The sequence below is a fragment of the Cupressus sempervirens genome, chromosome 3, assembly GCF_028749045.1.
Source record: "Cupressus sempervirens isolate cs-2001-9-10 chromosome 3, ASM2874904v1, whole genome shotgun sequence".
NCBI lineage: Eukaryota > Viridiplantae > Streptophyta > Pinopsida > Cupressales > Cupressaceae > Cupressus > Cupressus sempervirens.
In genome coordinates, this window is record NC_143120.1 from 118,314,572 (window position 1) to 118,323,854 (window position 9,283).

Here is a 9,283-nt window from a genome sequence, read left to right on the forward strand (position 1 = left end):
CCCAAGGATGATAAGGATGACAATTTCTAACATATTGAATATGTTCCCAAAGTTCCTCCTTTCCCACAAGATCAACAGGTGCATACACATTAGTAACCATGATTACCTCTCCCGTTATATGGTTTTATTAGTAAAATGAAATTTTAATAAATTTTAATAAATATTTATAAAATTTTAGTGAACTTGTTCCTATTGGATTTCTCTTATATTAAAGTGTTTTAATGCAATCATTTTAAGAATTAATAAAAATATATATGCACATTTGAATAATAATAATATATTTTAAAAAAAAGATGAATAGTCATGTGATATATTGTTATGTAAAAAGGTTAAAAAATAGAAAAATTAAATTAAAATTTTAATAGCCAATTTATTCCATCCAGATTTACTATAGTATATATTCAAATTAGCATTTTATAATTTTTATGCTAATAATGTAAACAAATACATATATACATCCATTACACAAACCAGATGGAAAATAGGATGAGAGGAAATAGTCTAGAGAAAAGGAAAAAGGAATGAAAATAATTTATTACAAGTTTTTTAATAGTTTGAACAAGAATCTTAATAATGTCCTTTGTGACCGCAACACGAGTTCTTTTATACATTTTTTAACATACCATAACTATTGAAAAAGTCTAAATTCAATGTTCTATCTAATTTCCTCCTTCCACCACACATAGTCATCCCCTCTCTTTCTTAAACATTGAAAGAAGTGACAAATTTTTTATGCACACATTTTGGATTAACTACAAAGTAAAAAAGTCATAACAAATATTTAAAGTTAATTTCTCTTATACTAAAGTTGTTTAATGCATGAATTGCTAAAAATATATGCATGTATAGATCTTAACTATCTTTAGAAATTGTGAATGACCACATGGTATATTATTATGTAGAAATCTCAATTAAAAAGGAAACAAATTCAAAATATACAATTTACTTTAGTTTTTAATATATATTATCTTTAATGTTATATATGAATGCAATATAATATAATATAATATAATATTGTAGTTAATGGTTTCTACTAATAATAACAAAATAATAATACAAGAAGATAAATATATCTATTGTACAACCTTAATAGAGAATGGGATTGGAAGAAAAAATTTAGGAAAAAAAAAAGAAGGGTAAGGGAAATGAATAACAATAATATGTTAAAATATTCTTTTGCGGATAGTTTGATCAAGAATGACAATAATATCATCCATGACCTTGAAACATCTCATTCTAAATTTTTTGTTGAAACACAATAGTCCAATAACAAGAGAAAACCCAAATCCAAAGCTTAATCTAATTCCCACCTCCCACCATATATGTTCCCCCCACTCTTGTTCACTCAAATCTTCATCATAATTGTTGTTCAAAGGAGAGTAGGAACAACTTACATTGATTTGAAGCCCACATAGAGCTCTATTTCTTGAAAATGATTTTTCATCAAATGTTAAGAATTGACCTCCTTGTGGTATTCTACCTGAAAGATTATTACAAGATATGTCCAAGTAACTAAAAAATGTGAGAGATTGTAGTTGTATGGGAATATTTCCCATAAGATTATTCCCCAAGAGATCAAGTGACTCCAACAACACAAGATTTCCCAAAGTGGTAGGAAGTTTTCCATTGAGATGATCTCTTGACAAATTGAGAATCATTAGACCAATAAGGAATCCAATATCTTGAGGAATATCACCTGAGAAATTGTTATTTAAGAGATCAAGACATCTAACCAATGCAAAAGATTTCACATATTCCAGATAGTGCCTTTTGTTGATTATTTAGATTTTTTCTACATAAGGTTGCACTGAGCTTGAATTTGAGTATTGAAGAACTTCTCCAAATTGTGTTTGATTTTTCATTGCTCTCAAGTTTTGTAAGCTACTTGGAATAGTTCCAAAAAATTCATTATTTGAAAAAATCAAGATTTGAAGATTTTCTAACTTTGTCAACTCTAATGGTATTTGACCTTTGAATTTATTAGATCTCAACACTAGAATTTGAAGATAAACCAAGCTGCCTATCCAGTTTGGGATGGTTCCATGCATGTTATTATATCCCAAATCTAAAATCTCTAAAGAAGTACAATTTTCAAGTGATAATGGAATGGATCCTTGTATCCTATTACTTCCCAATTTCAATTTTTGAAGACAGAACAAGCTCCTAATTTCACCTTCCAAGCAATTATTTTCTAGATTTAACACCTTTAGCATTGATGAAAAATTCTTGAAACTTGCAGAAATATTACCCATGAGCTTGTTATTTGATGCATCTAGAACCTCCAAGTGTCGCCCTTCACAAATAGAACATGGAAAGGAACCACTAATATTATTATTTGCAAGTGAGAAATAATTGAGCTGACTCTAGCCATATTTATCAATGCTTGGTGGAGTGATCCCATCAAATTGATTCTCAGACACATCCAAGAATTCTATAGTATAATGAGGTACACAAACATTTCCTTGCAAGTTATTTCTATGTAAGTCAATATTTTGAGCTTGAAACTTACTAAAACTAGATGAGAAAGGCATTCCTTCAAAATGATTACAAGAGAGATTAAGTGTTTAGAAGGGTCTAAAATCCCACAACCAATCCAAAATATTTCCACTCAAGGAATTTCGGGACAAGTCCAAACCCTTTATTGTGTGTTGTGTAGATATGAAAGCTAGAAAATCACCATCATATTACAAGAACCCAAATGCAAATAGTTGAGCTGAAATTTGGGAATCCAAGAACCTTCAACTTTTACTCTCAATAAATTGTTAGAAAGATCTAAGACAGACAAGTGTGTGGAATTTTCTAATTGAGAGAGCAAGAAAGTGCCACTCAGAGAGTTATTTGAGAGACTAAGCACCTACAAAGATGAGAAGTTACCAAATGTAGATGGGAATCTTCCATTTAATTGGTTTGAATATAGCCAAACAATTGAAAGCTTTAACACTTTGGCTAAAGAGCTCCATGGAATGGAGCCTCTTAATGAGTTATCAAGAAGAGCCAATGGTTCAAGATGTGAGAGATTTTCAATAGAATGTGGAATCATTCCTCCCGCATTTGAACTATATATGACAAGGCTGCTAAGGTGGAAAGCATGTTGCACAATAAAGGAGAGGTTGAAATTAAGATGAGGGTTATTAGACAAGTGAAGGTCCATCAAGTGTGGAAGTCTTAAAACAATAGAAAGGGTGTGTAAGAATTTGGCTTAGGCCAGAATTAACCGAAGACCAAGGAACTCAAACACAAGCACAACACTAGACCAAAGAGAGAGTATGATTAGAATGATGATATATTCATTCAATATGCCATAAATGCCATATCAAATTACACTAGGAATGTTTGTATATAAAGGCCTCTAGAGAGCTTCTAGAATGCATAGAAGTCAGCAACATGATAAGTCATTCAACCAGGCACATGTCCACCAGATATGGGTTATCCTCCATTAAGCACAGAAATAATTGTGATGATGTGAGAATAAGCCTACAATGGTGTAGCACACAAATCAATGGTGTAGACAATATGTGCTAAATTAGGAGTGCAAATAACTGTGTTGTCAACATGACAACTCAGTGAATGATGCAAACTCTAGTGTTGTAGACACCATGTGCTCTATTAGAGTTATTTACTTCATGAGAGTACACAAACTCTTAAGTGTCTCACCTAAATAAAATTATAAAATAATGCATTAACCTAAGTAAACTTAAGTAAAGAGTAAATAATAAATACTTATTTACACCAACACCCCACCTTAAGTGCAACTTAGGGGAATGCCCTTAAGCTTATGAAATCTAGGATGCAGTGCATGATGGGTCCCGGCTGCTAGGCCATGTTAGGTACCCATGTACATAATGCAAATGCAACCTCTCATAAAGTGGAGAAAGAGGGAAAACCTCATGGGAAAAACCCTCCCCCCAAAAGGGATATGAATAGGGATGCATGGATGGATGGAGTAATCAAGACCCCCCATGATGACATACATCCAATATATACACAAGAGACTAATGAGAAGAGGAAGAGAGACAAGATAGGCTCCCCCCCCCCCCCCCCCAAAGAAGAATGCCTTCCAGTGACTGCTCTGATGAAGAAGTTGATCCAAGACTGCATAATGGTGTTCCTCCCCTTAGGAAGAAATAATGCCAAGGGTACAAATGAGATGCTTCCACTGTGCATGGAAAGAATCCCATAAGTAATTGATGTCTCTGAAACCTCCTCAACTAGCTAAAGAACCTATCTCAAAAAAATATATATCTCTGCAACTAATAAAGAACCCTTCTACAACTATTGATCATAAGTATCCATACTCACTTCAACCTATGACGATTGATCATGTAGAGAATGAACAAGAGAGTCAGATGGAGCCCTCATGACAACTAAAGAAGGAGCCTCTGCATCAAGAAGAAGAGGCAAATCATCAATACTATCTCCCAAATATGTCACTAAATATGGACCTAGAAGATTGGATGTACCCATTGTACTTGACCTATCACTATGGCAATGTATTCATGTGGACTAAACTGATGTAGTGACCTCTTGCTAAAACTGTCAATAGAACCCCACATGTCTAAATTTGTTGAGACACTATCAGTGGTGTCACTATCAGTTTCCACACAATATGATGTGTGAAGAGGAGTAGAGGACAAGTTGGGTGAACTTTTCTCAAAGTGTACATCCTTCTCCACAAAGATCTAATGTGTCTCTGGATTCAATAATCTGTATGCCTTCACACCATCTTCATAACCAATGAAGATACAAGGCCAAGGTGACTGTGCCTTACAACCCCTAGAAGATGTGTTTGCCTATGCAGGACAACTGAAGACTCTAAAGTGTATCACAATATGGTATCTGCCGCACCAAGCCTCAAAAGGAGTCTTGCCATCTAAGGCTGGATGAAGAGACCTATTAAGAATTTGAGTGGCACTACTAATTGCTTCAACTTCTAATGATGGATCTAGAGACTTGGCCTTTATCATGCAACTTGCCATAGAATTAAGGGTGTGGATCCTTAATGCTGCAACATCTATCTTATGCAGACTGAATACTGGCAAATTCTAAAGATCAATGCCCTGAAGTCTACAAAAGTCTTTAAGTCTTCTATTCACATATATGCTTCCATTGTCCATTCTTAGAACTTTGATGGCTTTCCTAGATTTCTATTCAACATGAGTCTTGAAGGCTAGAAACTTGTCCAACACTTCATTCTTACTATGAAGAAAATAGACCCAAGTATATCTTGAAAAGTTGTCAACAAAGGTCAGTATGTAGTGACCCTGGCTGAATGCAAAAGGACCTGCTAATACCATGTGAACCATTTGTAGAACACCTAGTGCTCTTGAAGACTTCCCTTTCTATAACTTCCCTTCTAGATACATATCCACTAAATCTATTGAACATTCACCATGGGAAAAGTTGATTTGAGGTAGACCTTTGACCATTCTATTTGTGCAAAGTTGTTGAAGATAGCAGAAGTCAAGATGACCATACCACTTGTGCCATAATTGCATGTTTGAATTTTATTGAGATAACAAGGCTTTTGAAGGAGACTTGGGCACAAAATGGGAGAAATAGTATAACCTTTTGTTATGATTCACTTTCCCCATTGCAACCAATGAGTCATCTTTAAGATTGTGCACTTGTACTGAGTTTGGAAGAAACTCAACTCTATGTCCATCTCCAAGGTGAGTGACTTGGTAGATTAATAGGAGATTTGAACTTAGGTTTGGAACATAGAGAAAATCTTGAATCTCTCCATTTTCCATCTCCACATTTCCTTTCCCTTCAACTTCTATTTTGCTATCATCTCCCATAAAGATGTATGGTACCTTTGATTGCTTCATTGAAGAAAAATTCTCCTGTTAAGAACCCATGTGATAAGAGGCACCTGAGTCAAATATCCATTCCTTTGAAGAATTTGAATTAGCCATGAGTGCTTTCTCTTTTCCCTTTGAATCTAAAGAAGACCCTTTATCCTTATAAGCATTAGGTAATGTAACATTATGTTTCTTCATGATGTTGGTCAACTCATCAATCTTTTTAAGATAACACTCATGTTCTTCATGACCCGATTTCTTACAATAGGCACAATTTTTCTTCACCTTATTGTTGTCATCCCCCTTCTTGTTGGAATTTGAGGAAGACTTGCCTTGTTGATTCGATTGTGGTGTTTTCTTTTCTGCATCCTTTGATTTGTTCTTCTTCCATTTCTTATTCTTACCCTTTCTTTGATTTGAAGACTGTCCAACTAAATTTTGAGAACCCTAATTGTTGGCCACCAATGATTTAGACTTAGGTGATTTGAGAATCCCTATTGATTTCAACTTCTTTTCTTCTATATCCAACAAATCAACAGATTCATCAAAGGAGACTTTCTTATAGGTAGACCCTAATGTAGTCTTTGAGTTGTTAAAAGAAGAAACAAATGTGGAATATTCTGATGGCAGCTTGTTATGTATGAGATAGATCAATCTCTCATCTTTGATAGAACTCCCACAATCAGTAATCTTTGTCCTTAGTGTATATGAGCAATGTTAGTATGCTAATAGAAACAAAATTTAAATAAAGCTTATACAAACTAAACAAAATTCATAAACTTCAAGATAGACTAAGATGAGCTCTCAATTGAGAATATGAGCCATTAATGGACTCTCTCAATAAGAAGCTCTCTTGTTGAGTAGCTTTATCTAAATGGATAGGATGTATGCTCAATATGCTTCCAAAAGCTTCAATGGATGATTGTGGATTTTTGGTGTGGATAGATGGCTTTAGTATGGATTTGGCTCTCAAAATAGCATTATAAATTTACTTCATGGATTGTGTTATTTTGCAAAGGGGAAGGATCCAATTTATAGGCAAGAGGCTTGAGGGATTGAGGGCTAAGATGCAAGGATGGGAAAAAGCTCATGGAGGGCTCAGATTGCATGAGAGGAGAGCACATGGATTGTGCTTCCTTACAGCCAATCAAGGAGTGACACATGTCACATGGTGAGAGGATGGAGGAAAGGGGAAGGATGAGTCAACAAAGGAGGCTCAAGAGATAAAATCTTCATAAAGACCCTCTTAATGACTTGTAAGAGCAATAAAAGAGCTTGGAAGAGTCATTTATGGCCTAGTGGACTTCATAAAGTTTTATGGTTGAGATATTTTGAGGGAGATGAGAGAAATTTCAACTTGGGCTTGATTAGGAGGGTTTTAAGCTTGCTTAGGCTTGTGCAAATGATTAGAGGATGGATTAGGATGGTTTAGGATTAGCTTAGGGATAGGCAAGTGGATGGCATTTAATGAGGGTGGGTGAAGGAGGAGATATTTGTTAACTTTGGCTTGGGTTAGTAAGTTTTAACCCATGTTTAGGTAATGTGACAAGGTTAGGAGGGGATTAGGATTAGGTTTAAAGACATCTTCTAGAAGAGTCTAGACTTTGGATGAGGATAAAGACTTTCTAGAATAGTCTAGAATTTCCTAGGATGAGGATGAAGACTTTCTAGAAGAGTCTAGAACTTCTTAGGATGAGGATAAATTAGATTTTTAGGAAATAAATAAAGTTTTATTTATTTCAAGGGTTTGGGTTGAGAGATATTTATTAAAACTTTTTTAATAAACATGAGGATTAATATTTAATCTTAATTAAATATTTTGAGTTGGGATTAGGGGTAGGAAATGATGGGATTAGCCTTTAATCAAAATTAAAGAAGGATTAGAAGATTTTGGAAGAGGTTAGTGGTCTTAAGGAAATTGGCCAAGTTTTGGGCAAAATTTTTTTAATATATTTATTTTGGGTTTTTTGGTCAATTTATTAATTAAATAATTAATAAATAAGGAAATAATGTTTAAATAAGATTTAAACATTTTTGGGAGGGATTCCTTAATTAAATATTTTTAATAAAGATAAAGGGATTTAATGGCATAAAAATAAATAAATAAATTAAATAATTAATTAATTAATAAATGATGATGTCATCAGAAATTTTTTAGAAAATAAAAATACTTTATTTTCTAAAGGTTTTTAGGTGTACATTTTGCCCCTCTTTGATGTGATGCCGCAAGTGGCATGGCATCAAAGATAAGAAAATAAGATGCCCAAGGCTAGAGTAGAAAAGGAGAGAATGGATTGCAAGATGCCCCCTCAAGAAGGCGGTGGGGAGAGAAAGCGAGGCTCGACAACTTCTTGAAAAGTACAAGAAATTGAGATGTGCTAAGACACAAGTTTGGAAAAGAGAAAGGGTTGAATTAGCTCAAACTCTCACAATGAGAGGATGATAAAGGGAAATCAGGGGCACAAGAGGAAACGAGCTTAAGACTTTTGGGATTGGGGGGAGGATGAATGAGCAGAGCGCTATAAAAGGAATCCAAGATAGGGAGATGGATGAGGGGATTAAAAAGCTAATGCAACAGGATTTCAAAGAGTCCGATTGGCAGAAGATGGGTTTTCAGAGATCCCTAGGACTAGAATTGTGGATCTCGAAAGATGAGGCTTGGTGGATTGATTTGATCGGTGGATCCCTAAGACTAGGATTGTGGATCCCTAAAGCTAAGCGTGAGGAGTGATCCAAAGAGATACTGATGCATAAGATGGGATAGGAGAGACGGATGCTGGATATGGATGGGGGACAATGGAGATGAAGGAAAACCATTGAAGCTTTTTGAGCAGGGGGATACTTCAAACAGAAGTAACACCGTGTAGTTGAGCACTAGATTTGCTATAGGACTATTGGTTAATTGCCAAGGTTACCAAGAACATCAAGGCCTTTTCACCAACTATCTAGAGGAATGACGAACTGACTCAAAAAAAACATGCAAGGATTGCCCCAGCATCACACATGAATCTCAAAAGAATCAAAGTGGAACCGACACTGGGTAACCCACAAGCAGAAAAGAAAAATAAACAAAAGACATGATCAAGACCTTATGCTCTGATTGCCCCATTCGCAGTATACCATGATATAGAAGATCGTGGCAACCTTGAGGAGGGAACAAGGAGATTGCTTGGAAAAGATATTTCAAGACCCAACAAGGAAGAGTCCAAATCAAAAGAAAGCAAAAATCCAAAAGAGAACCGTTTTCCAATGAGATGGGTAGGATGAGGTACTAACGGACCAAGATCAGACATGAGGAAAGCTATATCCTGCAAGGACCTATTGGGGAGCACCTAAGCTGGTGGATTTGGATGAGTGATGCATCTGGCAAGCTGAACTAAGAAAGATAACACTTTGGTGACAGGAAATCTAGCTAAAGGATGCATTGGAATAGCTAACCAAGATGTGCGATGGGTGCAAGATGTTGATCAAGGGCGAACTAA

General features: G+C 35.1%; 1 pseudogene; it reads right to left on the minus strand.

The window, feature by feature from the left end:
* Positions 1-1,163: 1,163 nt before the first annotated feature.
* LOC149565057 (uncharacterized) lies at positions 1,164-3,151 on the minus strand (annotated as a pseudogene).
* Positions 3,152-9,283: the final 6,132 nt, after the last annotated feature.